Source organism: Prenolepis imparis, unplaced genomic scaffold, assembly GCF_030444845.1.
Source record: "Prenolepis imparis isolate NDT839.2.m4 unplaced genomic scaffold, iyPreImpa1.0 SCAF_2, whole genome shotgun sequence".
NCBI classification, from domain to species: domain Eukaryota; kingdom Metazoa; phylum Arthropoda; class Insecta; order Hymenoptera; family Formicidae; genus Prenolepis; species Prenolepis imparis.
Window position 1 is genome coordinate 9,445,125 of NW_028141160.1, and position 23,027 is coordinate 9,468,151.

The 23,027-nt window shown below is 35.0% G+C and overlaps 1 protein-coding gene across 1 annotated transcript in view; it reads left to right on the forward strand.

Annotated features, from left to right (window-relative positions):
• The first annotated feature begins 322 nt into the window (after positions 1-322).
• Positions 323-23,027, forward strand: part of Ddr (discoidin domain-containing receptor 2) — a 185,017-nt gene continuing 162,312 nt past the window's right edge. The window contains exons 1-2 of the mRNA XM_083058613.1: positions 323-1,160; positions 1,243-1,397. The gene's annotated coding sequence lies outside the window, so the exon portion shown is untranslated. The remainder of the gene's footprint in view (positions 1,161-1,242; positions 1,398-23,027) is intronic.

A 23,027-nucleotide genomic window follows, 5' to 3' on the forward strand; every position in this document is an offset into this window, starting at 1 on the left:
GTACTCCAATATTTATCAATATACTCTAAAAATTATGTGTCTGAGAATACTAATAAGTTATCAATGTATCGAAGATATTATTCTCTCACCTTTGAAACAATACAAGACGATAGATTCATTTATACGCGAAGCGCCGCCGTCCGCCATTCACACGCGAGGGAATATGCATGAAAGTAGGAATGTATATAGTCGATCATTGAGCATCAGGCGTTCGTGTGGAGGACAACGCTGATTGGTCGGTCGTCGCCGGTCGACTGACGCGGCTCGTGCTTCGCTTCGGTTCGTTCGGGTCGGCTCGCTCGCACTCAGTCGTACTCGAACCGCGCATCGGCAAGGTCGTTCGTCGCGGCCTCTCCGTGGTGCAACTGTGTGCGTGCGCGCATACGCCAACCTGTCATGCGAGACCTAACCTACCACGTTGTATATCTTGTGAAGCGTTGTATTTCGTACGTATACATTGACAGCGACGTATACATTGGTAACATATGAACTATCTATATATGAAAACTTTAAAGTGCACGCGATGGACAGTATTTTTAATTATCGTGAGTTTTAAACAGTCGCCTTTAACCTAACCTAGTCTCGAGCGCTCTTTAATTGTGACGAAATAAAAGTTTGGAGTGTCGAGAGTACTCTCTGCTACCGCGTTGTTCAATCAATAAATTATTCTCCGAAATATATCGATGTGCAACATGATGCAAGTGATCGTGCACTGTTCCGAATTTGTCGCGTGAAACTATCAGTTGTTTAAATAGAGCAGAGAGCGCAATGAAGCTAGCATCGAAACGCCGTCTTTCGAGATCCTCTGTATAAATAACCTACGTTACGTTCGAGTGAATGAAAAATCCGACAACGGACGGATCGTTTTCTATTCGGAAAGGATATCGCGGGGACGAGGACGAGAAGACGCGAAAAAGATTATCTCCGTGGAAGCGAAAACGCGACGCGAAACTTGCGCGTGTTTTCTTTCAAAGACGATACGTCATTTGCGCGTCGGTGATCGAGTGTGCGCCGATTGATGTTCAACAAAGAAGAAAAAAAACATTAAGCGATGGAATAATAGAAACTCGCATCAAGCGGAATTGGATGCTCCAGGAAGTAACGTCACGACGTTCTTTCGCGCGAAAGACGAAGACGATCTACTCGGATGTGCGCGACAGGTAAAGATAGAATAGATAGATCGTCTGAGACGTAATCTGGCGTTGACATAACCTAGCCTAACCTAATGTAACTTTTGCACAGTGTCGAACTTCACCTGGTCTTCGTCCATCCCCGAGGTCGTCCCCGAGGTCGTCCCCGAGGTTATCGTGCGTGTGAGTGTATGTGTGCGAGGGCGCGGGGCCATTCTTCCAAACTGTGTTCGTCGGACGAGATGTAACTTCGCACATTAGCTGGCGGTAAGTAATTATAATCGTACTACTTAAACAACATTTTAACGCAGTACGCCGACAAATTATTGGTCTCAGCAGTAGCCACTCTTGAAACGCGCGTACGAGAAATGTGCTGCACGAGATTATGGTATAATAATGTGATGAGATTGTTGAATTATAATTTCAGGCTATTTTAATTAAATTCTGGCGTGTATGCACGCATATCACACATTATATATGTATATGCATACATATACATAAAGAGAGATACATAAAGAGAGAGAGGAACAGTATAAATAAACATTTCAAATTGCATTTTGCAAAATTTTCTCTCTCTTCCTTTCCCCTCACTTTAAATTCATTTTATTTCTCTGTAAATTGGATTTTTTGGCAACGTACAAAAAAAGAAAAATATATATGCGGGTGACGTATTGTGTACAGCACGAGAACATTTGTTTTAATTTAAGATAAAGAGAAACAAGGTTGAAATTAGATTAATGTAGAAATGTGCATTTAGAAAGTTACATATATTCGACATAAAAACAAATATATTTGATTTGATTCGATAATATCATACGGTAAAATAATACATGTATTTATTAAAATATAAAATGTTTCCTCTTTAATCTCAGAGTTATTTTATATCGTTTATAATACATCAAAAATTGCAGCTGTCTGTCTTATATCAAATTAAAAATATGGCTAAAAAATTCGTTATTTATTTAATAAATGTGTAATTTCTCAATAAAGTTTAAAGCACTAGAATATAGAAATATGCAGGATATAGAAATATAGTTCTGAAGCCTTTTATCTCGAACATCTATAAATATTCAATTATGCTCGTCACGGTATAGATACATGAATATTTAACTATCAGTTATGAAGCAAGGACAGAAGCGTCTCAAAGTTACATAAAGCTTTGAACTAGTAAATACATTTTTAGCTATTACTTATGCTTTTAATCATGAGATTCTTTGGAAGAGAGAGTTGATCTGCATGTAATTTAGTAAACAATCTCATCACGTATATTTCCGGAACGAACGTCATGTTTAAAATATTCATCTTTAACCCTTTACCTAAACCCACTATTTTCATCGTTCTCTTCATCTCAATCTAATCAGTATTAAATCTTTGAGATAAAGGTAAGGAGGAAGAAAGAATTAAAGAGAATTGAAAGAACTCAGAAAGCAAGTATTGAATACAGATATAAATTTTGAAACATACACTTTATTTTATGAAATAATTACTGGTTTCTTTTGAAATATTTCACAACAACATTAATATAAATAGTACATTTGTCTACATTTTATGAACAATGTATTTTAATATTTTTATTATTGTGTGAGAGAGAGAATAGAATTATTTTATTTAAAAACAATGGAGAGAATTACATTTAAATTCCATAATTTTCTTCCTTTATTACATTTATTTCAATTTAATTATTGCGTATACGTTGTATAAACGCAATGTAAAAAATATTTAACAGGTTTGTAAATTTTTTTATGTTACGTTAAAAATATGATTGAAATTTAATACGTGTAATGTAATTTAGATAATATTAATTTACAAACAGGATAATATATATAATGCCACACAATTGTTGATATAATTTTGTTCCGATAAAATTTGAATTTAAAATCATCTGTAGATGATCTGTAATTTCGGGAGGGTAAACTACGATATTCTAAATATACATATAGTCACAAGAAGGGGGGTTAAACTGTCTCGAGATTAATTGCGTCCGCAAAGAACGAGCTCTCGAGTGCAAAAAGTCGCAAGGGTCGCAGAAATAATATCCGCTCACACTTTAAAGGTTCGTCGAACTGCGGGGGATCCGATATCGCGTTGGCACATGGTGCCGAAAATAGTCGGTCGTTTTGAAGCATCTTTCTACGAGTCGTTTAGAAGTAGTGCAGCGGAGAAAGATGAAGAGGGTGTAGCGTTGGCGCTAATTGGTTAATGTCTGTCACTATTATATTCTCTCGTACGGGAGGCGCAGAGAATTAAAACCAGCTATATCAATCGAGACGAAAAGAAAAAGCCAGGCAAAGAAGTCTGGCGCGATCTTTTTAGCAAAATTGTTTTGCTTTTACTATCACTTAGAAACGTATCAAATATATCACAGTATAATAAGAAATATTATTTTCTTCATTTATTAAAATAAATGTGCAACAATTATGAAACCAAAACGAAGAGAAATTCTATTCGTTGTTTTGATGTTGGTTATATAATCTCACGCGCATTTTTTTTCATTTCGAGTAATACGCGTGATTTGACGTTTGTAAATTTATTCGTTCAAAGATCTCGTTAAGGTCATGCAAGTACGACCTTTTCGTGAATACATCTCGCGACCTCGAAGCACGTGATCCTGCAATTAGCAGTAGTCAGACGTTTATTTTAGCGCTCGACAAAGGAAACCGTCTTCATTATTAAAAAAAATGCTTGGATCCAAGGGAGAGATCTTTTCCATTTTCTTTCGATTTTTTCGTAATTACATTTTAGGTCTAAAACATGCTCAACATATTTATTATATTTTGAAATTGATTACATTAATGCCAACAAACTGAAATTACCTCATCAATAGACGCGTGTAGTGCGTTATTAAATTTCATTTACAGAACTTATATTGAACTACGTTAATTAATTTCTACAAGCAATTTTGTAATTTACGTAATATGGGTAAATCGATGATCAGCTTACCGAGAGTTCCCTTGTTTGGATTGCACGCATATATTTACCGAATATTACAGTAATTACGCTTTTATATGCTGGGACGGACTTAATACGCGTGCATGCAAAATGTATGCGGCGGAATTCAAAATTGCGGTTTTCCGCGAGCTAATTGAAGATTATGAAATAATGAGAGCAGAAGCATGCACATTCTTCTTTAAAAAATATGAGATTTTAAGGCAGGTTTATGGGGCTTCACTGTGTGATAAATATAGTTGTGCGTTATATACTTATCTCACATATTGTGCGTCTCCAGAGGTCTTTCAGATTGTTGCGGTATAGTATGTCAGTTATTTCTTGATATCTTCTATATGTGACTACAAATATCAAGTGCCATTATCGAGTCTGATTTCGAATTTTGCGTATAAGCGCACGATTCTAAGCGATCGGTAACCGCGATTCGATTCTCGCACGTAGAACGAAAGTATGAGAAATTGAAAGATTCTAGATAGGACGCCGTGGTGTTTGCCACCGACATGTAAGTCCGTAGTCACGTGAGGCCGAGTGACTAACACCCTCGTCTCTTGGCTACACGAGAATACACTTATGTGCCGGGGCATTTATTTTCTGCTATCGTGAGCCGTACTTCTCGCGCAAGTGGCTCGCAAGATTGAAAAATTCTAGATAAGAAGATGTTAAACTGCATCCTCCTCGACCCTTCGAACGCCCACAAGCGCGGCCACGTGATTCTTTCTTTTCTATTAATCCATTTTTAGATCCAGCTGAAATTAGAACATCTGTGTCAATAACTTCTTCACAGATTTTTATTCGAATATCCTTCTCCTAGCCTTTCTTGGCGTAAATTTAAGTCTTAGTAATTTCAACATATGTTTTATGTAAAAATAATATACTGAAAAAATACGATATACAGCTGTGATAGGAATTTGCACTATATATATTTATGCGCAAGCAGTGCCTATAACTATATGAGCGCATAGCATTGTACACTTTGAATCGATTAATTATGAAACGTGTAACTATGATTAATTAACAAACGTTGTATAATTTGATTTTTCGTTTAACGTTTATTAATTACAATCGATTGCTTGGATGTCACGAATGAAATTTCACGTATCACTGCAGTTACGCTGCTGCATAACAAATATTCTAGCGAACAACGTCGCGCTTTGTAAGAACAGCATCGAATTCGTCGTATTTATGGAAAATTAATAGCATTCCGGCATCAGAAGGATGGAATGCGAAGTTGTGAATTCCTTTCCCGTGTTTTCCGCTTCCAATGTGAATTTATTCGCCGCGTAGCCATGCTTAATTCGCTGGTAATTACGTTGCGCTCGCGTACATTCTCCGCTTTGAAATTTCATCGTAAGCGCACAGTCATCCGCCCAGCCATCCGCGAAACAATTTCATATTTTCAATGTTAAACTCAGAGCGAATACCAATATCGCGAAAATTTCTCGCGACGTACCGTTGCCCTGCCATTGTGCCCCGACGATCCATTTGCATAGGACGACCGCTGTTGGCACAGCGGCATTTTCGCCCGACGTTTTTATTAGGCCGATGTAGAGCCGACAAGAAATTTCTTTCCCGCGGTTTTGCGAGATTCTGAATTCTGCTCGATGCATCGCGCATCCCGGTATTATTCGCTCTTGCAGAACAAAAGTAAAAGACCTTCGTCGATTGACGCCATTAGCGTGGTACCATTGTAGATAGACGAATGCATTTACAGCTGGTCATACGGGAGCCCGCAGCAACCTATAGATTTCAACGGCGAGTGCACTTAAAATTTCCATTTACTTGCTGCACGCAATTCTTCGTATTGGCGTAAACGCATTTTTTCACGAAGGGATGTATCGATCGATTAAAACCTCCCTATTATTTTATCGCGATCATTGTCACGAGCGTGAAAAAAAATATTAAGTAGAAATATTTTAATGGTAGCACTTGACCGAAATACCAATGAAAAGAAATTTCGAACATATTATTGCGTTTGACAGTATTTTGTGAAATTGAAAAAGTTTTAAAAGGATTTTAAATTTTATTAACAATAATAATTTAAAATAAATGTCACACATACACACACATACTTATTATCCGGTTTTTGCATAAATATATTAATAATGTTTTACTTTAGCATAAATAATATATAGTTTTATCTTTGTTCTTTTCATTTTAAACAATGCAAGTTTAAAAATTTTGGATTTCAGAATATTCTTATTTTACAGAATTTTACAGAAAGACAATCAAACTTTGTACATTTTCGGCACACACAGTAGCTATTGCAAGATCGATATAAGAATGCCGTCTGTTTTTTTTATACTATTTTGCCCCTGCATTAAGTTCCTTATACGCTCTGCCAGATCTCGTTAGCTTGAGTTTCCATTACGAGGGTGGTGTATAACGACCTAGGAAAAGTAGTTGAGTGCTTAATACAGTAATCAAGGATAAAAGTCGGCCGTTCGCATGAAAGGTGACGAAAATTGGAACCGTTTTCCAAGAAAATGTTTTTAGTATGCCGCACATTCGCGTAATATAGCTAGATTATACCTCGCACATTGATGATACTTATTGCGAGAGAAATTAAAAGAGAGAAGAAATTAATTTTTTCGAAAGAAAATCTTATTAGTGACGAGAGAGACAGATATGTGCCGGAATATTATTAAAACTTTAAATGCTAGTTTTTACCGATGTTATTTCAAAAATACGCGGATATAATCCTTTTTTAAATAAACATCTCAAACAAATTCATGTGAATAACATACAACACAAGTTATAATCTACTTACATAATTTATTCCAAACTTCAAATGTACATACTGCGGTATAATACTGCATTACTGCGTTTCTTACATGTCTAACGCGTGCGATATACTGCCAACAAGTTAAGAACTGATTTACTGTCAATTTAACTTTCGAAATTTGCTAAATCAACATGTCAGTATGTAATATAAAGTAACTTTGCAAAAGTTTACAGTGTGCATCGCAGTGCACGTTAGTTTTTGCATAAAACTGTGGTTTTCTTCAATAATGCATTGAATTATTTATCTCACGATTTTTAATATTAAACGAGAAAATTCCAGAGATCGAGATAGAATCGGTAGGTATGAACACTTGATCGTTCCGACGCATTTTCTTCTGGGAGGGCGCATTTTGCTCGCGTGCTTTTCTAATACCTAGAAGCTAGACAGGCGTTATTGAAAATCCGTATGCGAGACGGCATGGCGACGAGACCGACGACGAGGCCAACGACGACGTCGCAACAGTTCGTGTGTTTCAACCTTCCTCCCTTTCCCTTCCCGAACGAAGGACGCGCATACTTTAGCCACCCCTTTTAAGTATTCCTGCAATAGCGCCGGGGGCCATGTGGCGTGTAACCCCAAGGTGAGTTCCCAGCCTTGTAACTAGCTAGGAACTGCGTCAATATCTTCGTCGTTGGTCGAAAGCACCAGACAGTAGCACCGTGTAAAAGAGGAATCCTTTCTCGAAGAGAAAATTGACAGCGTCGATGTAAGAACAAGTTTGACAGTGAAGTTTGTCACGAAATTCACGGCGGTTTTACGTTCTACTGTGAGATTCCTTTTAATGTAAAGTTACGCAGATAAAATAGCTTGGTTATTTGTCTATTCATGCTTGCAATCTCGAGCAAGTTTTTCTCTCGTGAAAAATTATTTATGTATTTTAATAAAGGGAAGAGTGTTCAAATTTTAAAGGAAGGGGAACAAAAAATAACTTGTGTTTTAAGTAAAAAATATAAAAATGGAAATGAGTTTTTTTTTAAAACAATTTATAGATTATAATATGAACATGTATATCGTAATAAATAATTTTATGAGAGAAAAAAACAATATAAAACTCGATATACATTAGCAGCGTATTTATGGAAAGTAGAGAAGTTGCCGAGCTTCAGTTTTCTCCCAGAAATCCGAGATCTAACTCAGTTGTCAACATTTTTGCATTTATACAAAGCACTGCTTTATTAAGCAAATAAGACTACAGTCTATTGTTTAATGTTAAATATGAATTTGGTTTAATATAATCGCTCGCCCAAAGTTCTAGCCTCTCTTCTCTTTTCAAACAAAATCCTCCTATAAATATGCCACTGATATGCATTAAGTATAAATCTTCGTAATTTGTTTTTTAATTATAAATTCATATAATATTTTTTGTATTTTTTATTTTCATATAACATATATTTAAAACTATAATTTGAAGTATTTTCTATTTTTATATGAATATTACGTCGTTAAAACAAAGAACTATATTTTACAAATTTTTATATTTATTTTGGAAAATTATTCATTCAACAAGTTAAAAAAGAGTAAAAAAATTAGTCGCGAGCAAGCACTTAATCAGCGATATAGGAAAATCTGGGTACGACATGGTGTATATTTAGCTGGTGAATAACGAGCCAATATTGCTCGCAAGGCTCTGCGCGTTTAATCAACGGCAATAAAATAATCGATACCGATGCAGCCGTCTAAATCATTATTGACACTTCGTAATAAAGTAGATGTATTGGAAAAATAAGTTAATACTGGAAAAAAATAGAAAACGGAGCGTCTATGTGCGTCTATGTTGCAAGAAGAGATACGTTGTACTGGCTCCTAGGGACAAGTTAGCTGAGAGAGCATTGCACGGAATTTTCGCGTAAACGTTGTGGTACATCGCGCGTTTTCGCGATCTCGAGAAATTGATGCCCCCGTGGGAAGGGACAGCACTTCCTCCTAAATAAGGAACTCTCGCGCGAGGTAGTCGTATGAGTTTGGAAATTGTAACCGCAACGCGACGAGAGTCTCCTTGTCACGTGCTACTAAGATCGCGCTTCCGGGATAAGCGCTTTACTCTTCTTCCATCATCTCCTTCTCCACCTGACGCCGCGCACGCTTTATTTCAGGAACAAGCCGGTACACGTTTATTGTCATCTAGCGTGAACGCGAAATGTCGTGTCATCGTTCTTATAAATAGTTATTGGATTGCGATATGACATGCGATCTTTTCCGCTTGAAATATTAAAATATTTGTTTTATTTTTGAAATATATAATATCTAATATATACACTACTATATATAACAAAAAGTAAAAATTAATTAAATTATAATTATGTTTTTTACTGTCAAAGGGAAAATTGATTATTTTAATGATTATTATTTGAAATTATTATAATAATAATTATTTTAAAAAATGATTTATTTTACAATAACTAAAACTAAAACAACACATGCGCGCGCCATTCCTCGATTTTGTATAAAAAGAATGATATTTTTATGTAAAGTTTGTTTAAACTTGATTAATATTTTTTGACAGAAATCAGCTGATTAAAAGGTAAATTTGCTAATTAAATTTTAAAATAAAAATATGTTATAAAAATTAATATAATAATGTTATAAATAATATGTTATAATATTTTAAACTCGAATAATATTTTTGTCAAAAAATATTAACCGCAGATAAGGCATTATAACATATTTTATTTACAATATATTACTATTTTAATTTTTACAACCTATTATTATTTTAAAATTTAATTAGCAAATTAACGCTTTAATCAGCTAATTTCTGTCAAAAGATATTAATAAAGCGTTAAATTTGCTAATTAAATTTTAAAATAATAGGTTATAAAATTTAAAATAGTAATATGTTGTGAATATAATATGTTATAATGTCTTATATGCGATTCATATTTTTTGACAGCTGATAACTGTCAAAAATATGAATCGAGTTTAAGGAATTATGAAATATTATTTAAAACATATTATTATTTTAATTTTTATAACATATTATTTTAAAAATTAATTAGCAAATTAACTCTTTAATCAGCTGATTTCTGTCACAAAATATTAATAAGATATTAATATGAATATAAGGCACAACGCGAATCGAGACTTTAATCAGCATCGCGTAAAAACGGCAATAAAGTCAATAATATGCCTTTTATTAGAAAGGGATAATCATTGTAAGATCCCTGATTCTGGCAACATAGATCGGTATACCCATCGCGGTGAATTTCTCTTTTGAATTTGGTGTCTGTCGGTGCGACGCGGATTTAACTCGCTGATCAGAAGCGCGAAAACTTTTCAAAAAATGTGCCTCACGGGTTGTCTGCGTGTAAGCGCTTATGTAAGGTCTTATTAAACCCTTCGCAATACAATCATGCTAATCTAATTGTAAGACCTTACAGAAGCGCCTATACATAAACAATCCGCGAGGCGCAGCTCCGAATGAAATTCAGCGCGATGGATATATAGAGGTTGAGCATCGGTCCATGTCGTCAGAGTCAGGTCTGTCACAATGAATATTTTATATATTATAAAATATGTCATTTTTCCCTTTGATAGTGGAAAACATAATTATATTATATATATTTTTTTTTAATTTTTGATATTATATAGTATTGTATATATTTATTTATATCTCTCGTACTAAAGATAAAACTAAATATTTCAATATTTGAAATGAAAAAGATTTACGCGTATCACAATCTAACAATTTATCTATAAGAACGATGATGCGACATTTTTTTAATTAAATCTTACTTCTTTTAAATAAATCTTCTTTCTATTAAGTGAATGAAACATGTCAAAATTTTTTGAACATTTTATTCAACAAAAAATTGAAACTATAAAACTGGAGGTACTAAAATAATCAAATTGAAAATTTTTTTCCTGTATAACTTCTAAAATTATTTTTTAATAATTTGCCTTTAAAAATAATGCAAGACAATTTAGAAATTTAATTGAATTTATAAAATATATATAGGAACTTTAGTAAACAATTTTTTTTTATATGACTGGACGTGATTTTTTTTCAAATTAGACGCATGGTTTTTAATACTTTGCAAAAATTTCGAGAAAGATCAGTAACAGATAAAATAGATTTGTGCAACGATTTGGATGTATTGCAATTTAGAAGGAAATTCGTGCCAAAGATCTCTTATTGTTTATGTTTGAAACTAGTTAGCAATAGATATACTCGTTCGATGGGAAACAGGAACGGTGGATGAGTCAGTAAACTAGGTAAGCTAAACTGACAATCATAGCTTTAAAAGCACCGTATAGGCGAAACTTTTGCCCAGGATTCCGATCCGTAGAAATTAGTCGGTTAGACCGAAACTTGTCGAAGTTTCGTATCACGCTGCACTTTCCTGTTCCTTGATTTGGCACGTGAGAAGATTTTAACGGATACTGTAAGAAAGCACAAGGTGCATGTGCATAGCCGTACGAATCGAACGAGTGTAAAAATATAAAAGAGTTTAGCTCTAATAGGTAGAAATGAGATTATCAGTCATCATGAACCATTGTACGACTTTTTCAAATTTTTTATGCTCCCATTACGAGATATGCAATCAAAAATTACAATATATGCCATGCTTGAAGCTTTATCGCGTTTTAACGTCACCGTACGGGCTAATATTAAACGCGATATGAACGGTGTGGTAGCGGCCAATTTGGTACAGAAACGAAATGAGAGAAAAAAAAATACCGTAGATCGCTTGAGAGTTTCGGTCGGTCGCGGCAAAGTGCGCCGTGGACGCATTTTATTTTACACAGCGGACATGCCGTATCAGCGTGGAAAGTAGAGCACGCTCGCGTAGCCATTTCTACACCAGACATTTTCCCGTGCCTTTGCAGCTCTTTCTCGTTTTGCGTTTCTCTTCTCTCTTCCTTTATTTCATTTTTTTTTTTTTTTTTAATTTTTTTGACGTACCCAGAGATGCGCAAATATTTTACGGGAACTGATACCAGTATACGCGCACTAACTCTATAAATGATAGCGCGAACATATTTTGCTGATGCGAGATGCCATTTCTTTTTTACAGTCGAATATACTGAAAAATAGAAAGCTTGTTTGAGATATTGATAAATTTAAGATAAATTCTCCGATAAATTCTACTATTATTTCAACTCAAAAAGCAGCAGAGTAAAAATGCTGATAATTCGCGTATTGAACAGAAAATCTATATATATATATATATTGAGAAAGAGAGAGAAATATACGAAATTATATCATATCTATAAATTGAAATGGGCCATTGTTGTTGTACCATGCAAATCGTTCATTCTCTTCCCGATGATAACCAAAGTAACATTGTGATTGATTATCTTGCACACGATGTGTCACGCGCGTATCGCTCGATAAACGACGCATAGTTATAATAAATTTCTACGGTTGCATTCGATCAGCAACGGCGTTCTATTCGACCCCGGTCTTTGCTATCGTTTTGTACGTAAATCGCATCGCGAGGCAAATAAAGATTCTGCATGGATAACGATGCACGTTCACGATTCAGCGGCATGAATGATAGCGCGAAAAACGTGTGCCAGGATTTCACCGCGAAACGTTTCGCCTCTTTCTCACGGTAGACCAAATAAATAGCTAATAGTTCGTTTGAATTAAATTTTCGTATCTCTTATTTCTCAGGAAACCACAATGATCACATGAGATGTTTTAGAAATCACGTAATCATTGTCGTTAAATTAAGCAAAAGCGATCTCCAAAACAAATCGAATCAGTATTGCAAAAGAGAAGCAACATTTTTCTTGTATATGGTTTTAAAGTTTCTTAATGATGAATTAAAGACTTGCTTTATTCGCTAAATAGTCTGATGACACATTTGCACCACTCATCTTCGCTTCTCTGCTCCCCATTATGCCCGTCGATAATTGATTATGGGTTTTCAAGCCCGTATGGTGACGTTTAATTTGTCACTTGTTCCCTTTTATTGACAGTAAAACGGTGAGCAAGCAGGTACAGTTAAGTGCAGAATTATATATTGCCAATCTTGCATGATTTAAATTTTTGCGATATATTTGCAATACAGTATTATATTAATAATAATAATAATATAATAATAAATTCCAATTGTTACATTAATACTTGTATCAAACTGTGAAATTAAATAATTAACATTAAAATTGTTAATGATCAAGCTAATTAACTTATTATAATATGTATTACATGCCTCTTCTCAAAGCATTTTTCTTTATGATGCTCGTAAAATTGTTTTTGTTACCATAAATTTATATCCCACAATATGCTATTTTTCTTAACAAAGCTGCTCGGATGTAGAGCTTACATGGCTGCTCGTACGCGCGAGAGTTATGGTTAAGCAACCGAGATAGTCTCGCGGTCCAACGAAGTAAATTTACGCTGATGAGAAAATTCCATGTGTATTGAATCGTGATAAGGGAAATGGAACGTAATTTTCATAAATTTTTTTTCGACTAAAATCGATTAATGTCACAAATGATTGTCGTTTTACTAACTATAGTTGAATTAAGCAGACAAATGTGTGCAAGTTTCAATTAGGAGCGGTATTCTTTTATTCATGTATCTGAATAGCTAACGATCCCCGTAGTTGAATGAAGTAATATGTTACTGCTAAATTAATTAATTAATTTGTATATTCGTATACATACAGCTTACATCGTATACATATATTAAATAGCTTTTTGCATTATTTAATTATAATAATGTTAAGTTTTTTGACAAGATAATTCGCATTATAAATGCTCGGATATCTATTTTGATACTTTGACAAATTGATAAATCTTTAAAAGCCATAGCAGCTGTTCTATATTCAGACAGTAATTTATTTCCTAATTTGCGCGCTCTATAGTGGTTGCGTGTTTACGGAGAACGCGATACGGCACGTGATTCAGTATTTTTCCACGGCGTCATCTGAGTAGGTTCACCAAATCATTCAATTTTTCCCTTCAGAGACTAGGTCAGCTATTAAACCAGATATCGATTTTCGTGGTTGCCCGAGCTAAACGGCCCAATACGATGTTTGTAGCAATGGCTCGGGGCAACGGCCGGATTGGGACGCAAGTGAATAATACAGTACACGCGGATGCTGCCGATACTTCAATCGCTAACGAACCTTTCCGCGCCAAGGAAGCTCTATTATGAATCGCGATAAATCATGTCAAGCGCAAAGAATTCCATTCGTATTCGTTTGTCGATTTGAACGCGAATCGGACTGTATGGGTTTTATATGCAATCATTAATCTCGTAAGTCGCATATGAATTGTTTCGCGAACAATTAATAATGGCTATTCAACTAATACAAACAATCACCTTTCAACGAAACGAAAAAAAAAATATAACTCTATCTCTCTGAAAAATTTAAAAAGTATTGTGCACAACTGCACAATATAGTTAAAATAAAATTAAAAAGTGTTGAGCTTTATTTTGCACATTCTGTACATTCTGAAAATTATAATCCGCCCTGCGCGTCAGCTGCTAAAAATGTAACATGTATGATCTGGAATAGCTTAAATTTTCAACTTTGAATGTTTTTCTCCTAAAAAAAGGTCTCTTCTAAACTATTTTAAACCACGCTATAGGTATATAACTTTTACTGTATATATAAAACATTATTGATATTTCTTTATTAATTCAACATTTAAATCTGTATAGAATTTATAGAAGATTAATATTAGCCAATAACTTTATATTATCTTTATATTATCTCTATTTAATCTCCCAATTACATTTTATATATTACATCTACAAAATTTATATCCGTTAATTGAATCGATATTTTTAATAGACATAAAAAATGTAACATGTGTGATTTGGAATAGCTTAAATTTTCAACTTTAAATATTTTTTTTTCAAAAAAATCTTTTTTTAAAACTATTTTAAATTATGCTATGTATAAGGTTTTGCTGTATAAAATATTATCGATATTTCTTTATTAATTCACTATTTAAATCTGTATAAATTTATTTATAGGAGAGATTAACCAACTTTATATTATATTTATTTAATCCTCTAATTACACTTTATATATTATATCTATATCATCCGCTAATTGAATCAATAGTTTTAATAGACACGAAAAACGATAGATTTATTCAAAAAGTCCCAACAATTTTTCTTAGAATAATAACAAACCAATTTAGTTTATTAATAGTCGAGCGATGCATCTTACTATCTCTTAAAAATAGTAGTCAGTTTCCCTTGCAGGACTTAAACAACGCTAGAATCTCTTTTTAAAGTTAATCCATTACCATGTGGTGGCGCGCATTGCGCAGTTACGGTACGTTAACTATAATGGGTGAGCAATGCGTCCTTTTCCCGTCTTTCACCCCTTCTTCGCTGTTTATTTTCTTCCTGCGTCTTCCTTTATTGTGTTATTTATGTGCTTAATACTAGCTTAAGCGAAGTGGCTCAACCTTTCTCGTAATCTGTCGCTTTTTTCGTCCGTATTTTTCCCTTTCGTAATACAGATACGTAGGCGGCTTATTTCGTTCTTGACGGCTTCGTAATCCTATGATTTTCTTTGCGGAAGAAGCCTGATGTTCGTAAAAGTAAAAACGGAGAAGTAAGAATAATAATCCGCGATGAGGAGGAAAAAAATGAATTAATCGCGACCGATATATAGTCTTAATTGTCACGCGGAGCATGGGTAGATTCGTGGAAGTGACCTTGTTCGACATCGATCGGTATATCGGCGGGTTCTGCGAGTGACGGCGCGGCCAGAAAAATCGTGATTTAAACGGCCGAACTACCCTCCGTACCCAGCCGCGTCCCCAACTTTTCTCTCTCTTGATTCTCTCTCGTATATATATACGCGCGCGTTTCGCATTCTCCGCTCTTTATTATTCCTCATGACTCGGTCGCCCGGTTCGTTCCTTTTTGTTCGTTTCTCCTCCCGGGATTGCACACAACACACGCTCTCTCATACTCGCTTTGGACTGTGATTTTCTAAAAGCTTCTCGCAACGTGCCTGAAAATTGTTCGTTGCCAAAGTACTGTAGATATCTCGGGGAAACGAAAAAATATTGTTCACCTTCTTGTTGTCATCGGTGTCGCTGACCCGTACGACCCGTATATGTATAACGACGGCAAGCTGCAAATTGCAGAGATTAAAGGCGATTTTTAAAAGGCTTGAATTTCTCGAGTTGACAATTGTTTTATAAAAACTGTTTAATGTTTCCGTAATTATCGTCCATAAATATCTTTCGGCTCTTTTTTATACTTTTAATATTTTACATGCAATATAACTTAATTGCAGTTTTTTCACAGAATGAGAATAATAAATAAAATTGAAGAAAGCGCTTTACTCTAACTTATTTGGATTATGTACATTTTTTCAACAAACATAGAGTTATACGATATATATTCCAGATTTTACCATAGAACCACATTTTTTGCAACTCTCATATATTTGATATTTTTTCTGTAATCTGTAAATATTGTGCGAATATCTGTGTATGAAATATGAAACTACATTTTTAGTTAATACATACTTAGTAATTTACATCACTCAGAGAAACGGAAATAAATGCAATTAATTTACTGCAACATGTATATCTCATCTGCATATATTAATATGTCTATTCAGGTACTTAATTAGCTTTAATCTGAAACGGAACGGTGAATCTCATGCAGATATCAGCGGGTCTGTCGACTCAATTAGATATATATGATGTTGACGGGGTTCTTTAATAAGAAGCGTAGCGTCGCAAAAATGTTAATTTAATGCAAGTTGTCGTTCGCAATCAGTAAAATCTCATCCGGGCGACTCATGTATATGCAACATATATACGCCCTTCGTCTTGACTTTCTTCAAAGGGACCGCGCCGCTGGTAACGCGGATTCTTTCACGAGTGTGTGCGTATATGTCGACGGGTTATCTTTCCTTCGGTTATCTTTTAAAAAGCCAACGTTACCTCGTCATCTGCATTAAAACACTGGTGCTCTTCGTCAAGATTACCTGCGAATGTTTACGCTGCGAATAGATATTGCGTTACCTCTCCGTAATTATAATTAAACCTTTATTATCGTCGGTCTGGGTATGCTCTGAATGCTATAACTGCTGCCGTGTGTAACGAACTCGAATGGAGCGTTCAATTAAATGCTACTTAGCGCGTTCGATTTCTGCCCTCCCTTCTTCCCTCTTTTCCCTATATCTTCACCGCTCATCCCACGACACCCTCAACGCCTTCTGCTAACGCTAATCGTTCTTCATACTCTGCCGCACAGATATGGCTATATCGTCATTGAAGCGTACCATCCTGTCAAAGGAGCTGAAACTATTCGTCACGTGACATAAGCCAATGCCGAACATATCACGATCATTCAATATCTTGCGAGTCTACGTGATCGACTTACTCGCAAGTGTAACTAGTCTAATAAATCGATATTGGTCTGTTTTCTAACCGAAGACCGAGGTTGTTTAGACATTATTGATTCCATAAAGCCATAAAGCATTTGTGTCAATCAGAATTCACGCAACAGTAGTGCAAATTTAATGAACGCGTCGCTAATCCCGATATTACATTTTTTTAAATACGTTTTAATATTATGTGAGGTGCATTATGTTTTGCCTTGTTTAAGGTTACTTTGAAAGAATTAATGCATACATTTTTTATATGTGATGCGGGATATTATACTAATAAAGAATAATTGTGAAATTATAATTTTCACGAATTATGATTGAAAAATTTATCATTAATTGCACGAATACTTTAGAGTAAATTTAACGATCAATATTTAAACGCGCATTCTTTGTAAAAATGCCGTAACTTGTTGTTTAGTAAAGAAATTTTTCAAGGAGATAATGGATATTCCGAATTCCCAGTAATACTGGTGCTTCCTATTTCAATAGGGTAATCAGCATTTCTCAACAATAATTGCCGAACGCTTTAACGCGAAACGTTTTTCATATTGTTATTTGTTTTTTCTCTTGAGTAAAAAAGATATAGTTTAACTTACAGTATATCCTACAGAAAAAGAATTCATTTTAACAATTATTTTTTTCTGTGTATTCATATAACATATGAATAAGAAAATAATTTCTCATCTTGTTATCGTTCTAATGAAGTGCTAGAGAAAAGGTAAAATTTAGAATTATTTCGCAGATAAATATCGTGGATTTAGGACAGGCAGCTATACGAGCGAGCTCTACGGTTTTTTGCCAAAAATATTTGTGTGTTATTCGTCACACTGCTACCGCGTACGAAACTTTAATATGATGAAATTCAGTTCGCGGGGCAAACTGAATTTATATCTACCTACCTACTGTAACGGTCTCTCCATCACTATCCATTTTTCCGGAGCTTTTACTGGCATTCGCGGCGGCACTCCGTCAAAATTTTCCGAAGCGAGGTCGTCTCGCTCCGTTGCATCGGTAATCATTGCACTCGAATGCACAGGGTAATACTTCACCAGGGCTTTGACGCGCAAGCTTTGCCCGCAGGTGCGGAATCGTCGGTTCGTTGCGACAGCTGCGCGACACCCGCACGGTTTACAATCACGTGAAGCGGCTTGTTTAACGATAATTATAACACCGCCAATTCAATGCTTGTTCGCGGTTATGACACGTAGGCGTGATACCGATGTTGCAAGCGGTATGAATCGTGGATGCCAGATTTAAACTTTAGCCAGTGATATATTTTTCGACGCTTTAATAAATTAAATGAATTCGAGATTTTTTCTCAAGCTATCAGCTTGAGAATGGCTATTCAATTAGCATTGAATTAAATGTAATTGGAGAAAGGCTCTTGTGTTTTATAATATTTTTATATTATAAAATGATATACATATATACATAAGCAGATTATCTCTTCTTTCTACACAATCTTTTCAACAAATCTAATATTTGCATATGAAAATGGAAATGCACATATACGCGATAATAGTACTCTACGATAAGTAGTAAATAGTAGCAAATTCTATATGCTGTGTATTCCGTGTTGCATTTTTAATTACATACTTGTATCGAAATTTTGCTGTTACTGATTCGGCTAGATTGTCCGAGCTCGTGCACAGGGAATTCGTCATATCCACGCGTCAGCTGCAACGTACTGACGGATTACAACTGTGCAGACAGGTCGGTTAACGATAATAACGCAACGTCGTTTTCGACGGTGTAAACGAACATGTAACACATGCAAACGTTATCGATATATATATATGTACGTGTAAAAAAATTTTAAACCGGTTTTTTTTGCTAATAATTTAACTAGCTTACACTTAGCCATCTGCCCAGCGCCTGATGTATCCGGTGTTGCGCGGTTAACCAGTTAAACTGCTGTACAAATCGAATAACAAATTTATTGAGTTTATTTATTTTGTTTGTCTCGATACTTTGAAGCAGAACCGATCACTAATTTATTTATTCGATTGAACATTAATTTCCCTTCGCTATTGACAAGTCGACTCTATTTCAGTCTTTATTCCTGCCCTATCCATCTATCGTTTTGCGCTCCCGATTTATCGGAATATTATATTATCATTTTACTCCCCCTCCCTGTCGACATATTTCTCCGATTAATTCCCTGCGCTCTGACGATCTGACGCGAGTTACCGTCATAATTTGCAATGCGGAACCTTGTTTCTGTTACATAGATGATCATTGCACTCAAACGCAACTACCAGCTAATATTTTGACGTCACTTTGACGCGGCATTGTTGCCAAGGCCCGTCGTACAACAGCAACAGCGAGAACGGCGTTGTTTAGTAATAATTATAGTGACAACGTAGGGCGAATGTGTACGCGTACACAATGCATCCTATCAAAGCAGAAACTTGTAATTACCGCTCCCACGATAATTTCCGTCGATGCGCTAGGCGTTGATTGTGCAATTGAGAATACACATCTCTCTAGAATATATCACACTTTATATCGCGCCGAATGCTTCTGCTTGTAACTCTTTGAATTGTAGGGTAATATAATTCGTTGTACCTAACTTGATGGTATATCGTATCTAATTATAATTATATAGCGAAGTTACATTACTTCGCTGTATGTACTGTGCAAACGTTGAAAGACAACGTGCACATATATTTACTACAAATGCACATTAAACTGACATTAAAAGGGGATCGAATGCAAGTAAAATTATATAGAAACTTTCAACTTAGTACTTTTTTCAATCAGTGTAAATGAAACAAATAAATGAAAAGTTTAATTAATTATAGAAAAAGTATTTAAAATATCAAATAAGTAGATTTATTCATTCGCCGTAAATATTTACTGAAAGCTTTACTGAGAGAATAATTCTTTCGTGATTTTATAGAAATAACAGCACATTTAGTGTATTTGCATAACTGCACATACGGTCAATATTGCATGCGAGCTTTGATGGCAGAAACTCGTGGTGGCTGTGCATTTTGTACATGGAAAGTGTTTTCGCAGAAAACGATAATAATCGCATATATATCGGAGATGCTGCGATGACTTCCGGTGACAAGGTTAATGCGCGCGCGACGTTCATTCTCGCAATTTGAGCCGGTTAGACTTGCTAAATTATATCTCACGTGATAACGTAATGAAACGCAAGAATAACACACGGATCTCTAATCAATTTTTTATTATTATTAGTATCATGAAATATTTGATTTATACCTTGTTATTTGTTTCAAAGAAAATTCTTCGGATATTTCGTATAAAAATTTGAAATTAAACAATGCATTTTATATTATTGTGTTGTTACATTACATACATACTTTTAACTTTTCGCGTGCGTGCGAGAAAAACGCTATATCTATATCAGTGACGTAAAATAAGGAATATTGCAATATTTCGTTTAAAATTTTAAGAATCATAAATGCCGATGTATATTATTTAATTTAGTATTTGAGAGCACTGTAATTTATGGATTGTTCAAAGCTTAGAATATATTGATTAAATAACGATGGCATATCATGAATTTTTAAACGTATCGAACTTGATTGTTTTAATACATTCACAGATTTCTATACATATATACATATAGTATATACAGGATGTCCGGTAGTAATCGCCGCATCTCTCGTTTGCAGATAGAACGAATTAAACTGACAATGAGTAGAAAAGTCCATTTATCAATCTTCGTAATATAATAATTAATAAGAAATTAATTAAAAAAGATACGAAGGTAGCGAATAGCATAGAACTTATTTTAAAGAGAAATAGTTGGTCCGCGAAACAGTTGATTATATTTTTTAATGCACAAGTATTATGCAAACCACTATTGACTCGTAATATTGACTTGCGAAAAATCGTCCTAATTTTCATTTGGAATGGCTTTCGCATGCCTGCTTGCTTCAAAGCGTTTGTGCAGGCTCGATAAAACAGAATTTCGTTGGCGTTTTCAGCCAACGTGACGACGGGACGGCATAGCAAACAACAAGACGAATGAACGTTCGCAATCTTGACAAATGCAAGAAACTCCGGTTCTCCACTTGCCTTATGCTTGCCGGAAAACGTTTGTCAAGCCAAACTGAAATATAGCAGCGTACCATCCAACAATATTTAATTGCTCCTTCTGCCAGAATGAATTACAACTCCACCCACAATAGCGCGTGATATACCAATCACCATACAGAGAAAAGAAATTCCATTTTGCCTTAAGTTATTCTGCCTTGTTTCTTCGCATTCATTTGTATGTGTCTGTGTAGAGGGCCAGATACACGTGGAATAAAAAAATCTCCAACATCTTCCTCGAAATTCCGACGCGCGGGTGGTCCGACGTGAATTTTACGAGCGTGTCGACGCTTTTATCACGTTCTTTTATTAGGCATTACGTTTTAAAATGAGAACGATCGATCGGTCGATATGGATCCGACGTATCCAAATCGCCGATGATGTGCACAATTCTTCGGCCGCGCGTGTCGCGACACGTGTGCTATAACTTTAATCAAACACCGAGTGCATATCGGAAACAATGGCCGCGCTTTAAACCGCGTCAAACGTCGATCATTCCCGCTGATGGGAATAATTCAAACGTCGGCACGGCGCTCCCGTCTAGCCGCACCTGTTCGACGATTATCGATTTTCGTAACGTTCCGACGTTGGAATCCCGACGCGCGACGTCGTCGGGGAGACCTCGCACCGACCGCCACCCGTCTACTTGACGTAATATCGATTATCTGTCTCCGACTATGAATAATCGCGTCGAATTCGCGTATTACGTTCGAGACTTTCGGCGGAAGGAGAGGTCAACCGCGGACTTACACGCCGACGCGACGAAGGAATCGAATCCAACGCAAATTGTCATCGGATCATGCGAAACCGGAAGTAGTATCTGATGTGAGAATACGGAATATCCTAGGTAGAAGCTGTCGATAACTCGGATATGGAATTTCGCAGACAAATCGTGGGCATAAATCGCGTTCAAAGAGCACTTGTAGTGGTGACAGTAACTTATCTTGGAGATGACATTTTTCGGTTTTGTGTTTATCTTCTTTCTTTCGGTATGTCATGAAATATAAATCACGATTATTCTTATAGAATTTGACAATTATTCGATGCAAATCGTTGCATAAAAATTTAAGTCTAGTTTCTCTTAACATTTGTATAAAAAACTTATTCATATATAAAGAACTTATTCAGTTTATATTCTTAAAATATCCGAAATATACAATCACGTTTTCAATATAATTCAATTAAATTGAATTATATTAGCTTGATTTTCTCGACAGATATTTTAAAAGTTTATAAAACTGAATGACTGTTATATTAAATATATATCGCGAAATAAAAACAAAGAGAATATAATGAGAAATAATTGCTAACTATTAGAAATCTTGTATAAATAATTTTAATTATATATACATACAATGTGTAGATTAAAATATTATTTTAAAACGCTCAATTATCAATTATCTCGAAGAATATATTCACAGAGAAAAAAGGACGGAGGGAAAGAGAGACCCTTAATATTGTATAGTATTCCACATGATATATCAAAATCCGATATCGAAGTTTTAAAACAATTATAAGTTCTAACGAGTTAAAAATTGTAATCTTGCGGCTCAGATAATGAAAAAAGACTTTAGAACTTACTACATAAAATTAACATCAATATATGATGTAACCACTAGCGGATCCTGACGTCGATAATGGGGGGTGGGGGGGTTTGCAAAATTATTTTATTTAATATTTTTGGTTTCATGATTAGCTTTTATTCCAGGATCAACGACGTCAATAGCTCTTTAATGTTTGTTTTTCTTTATTTATATTTTTTAAACAAAT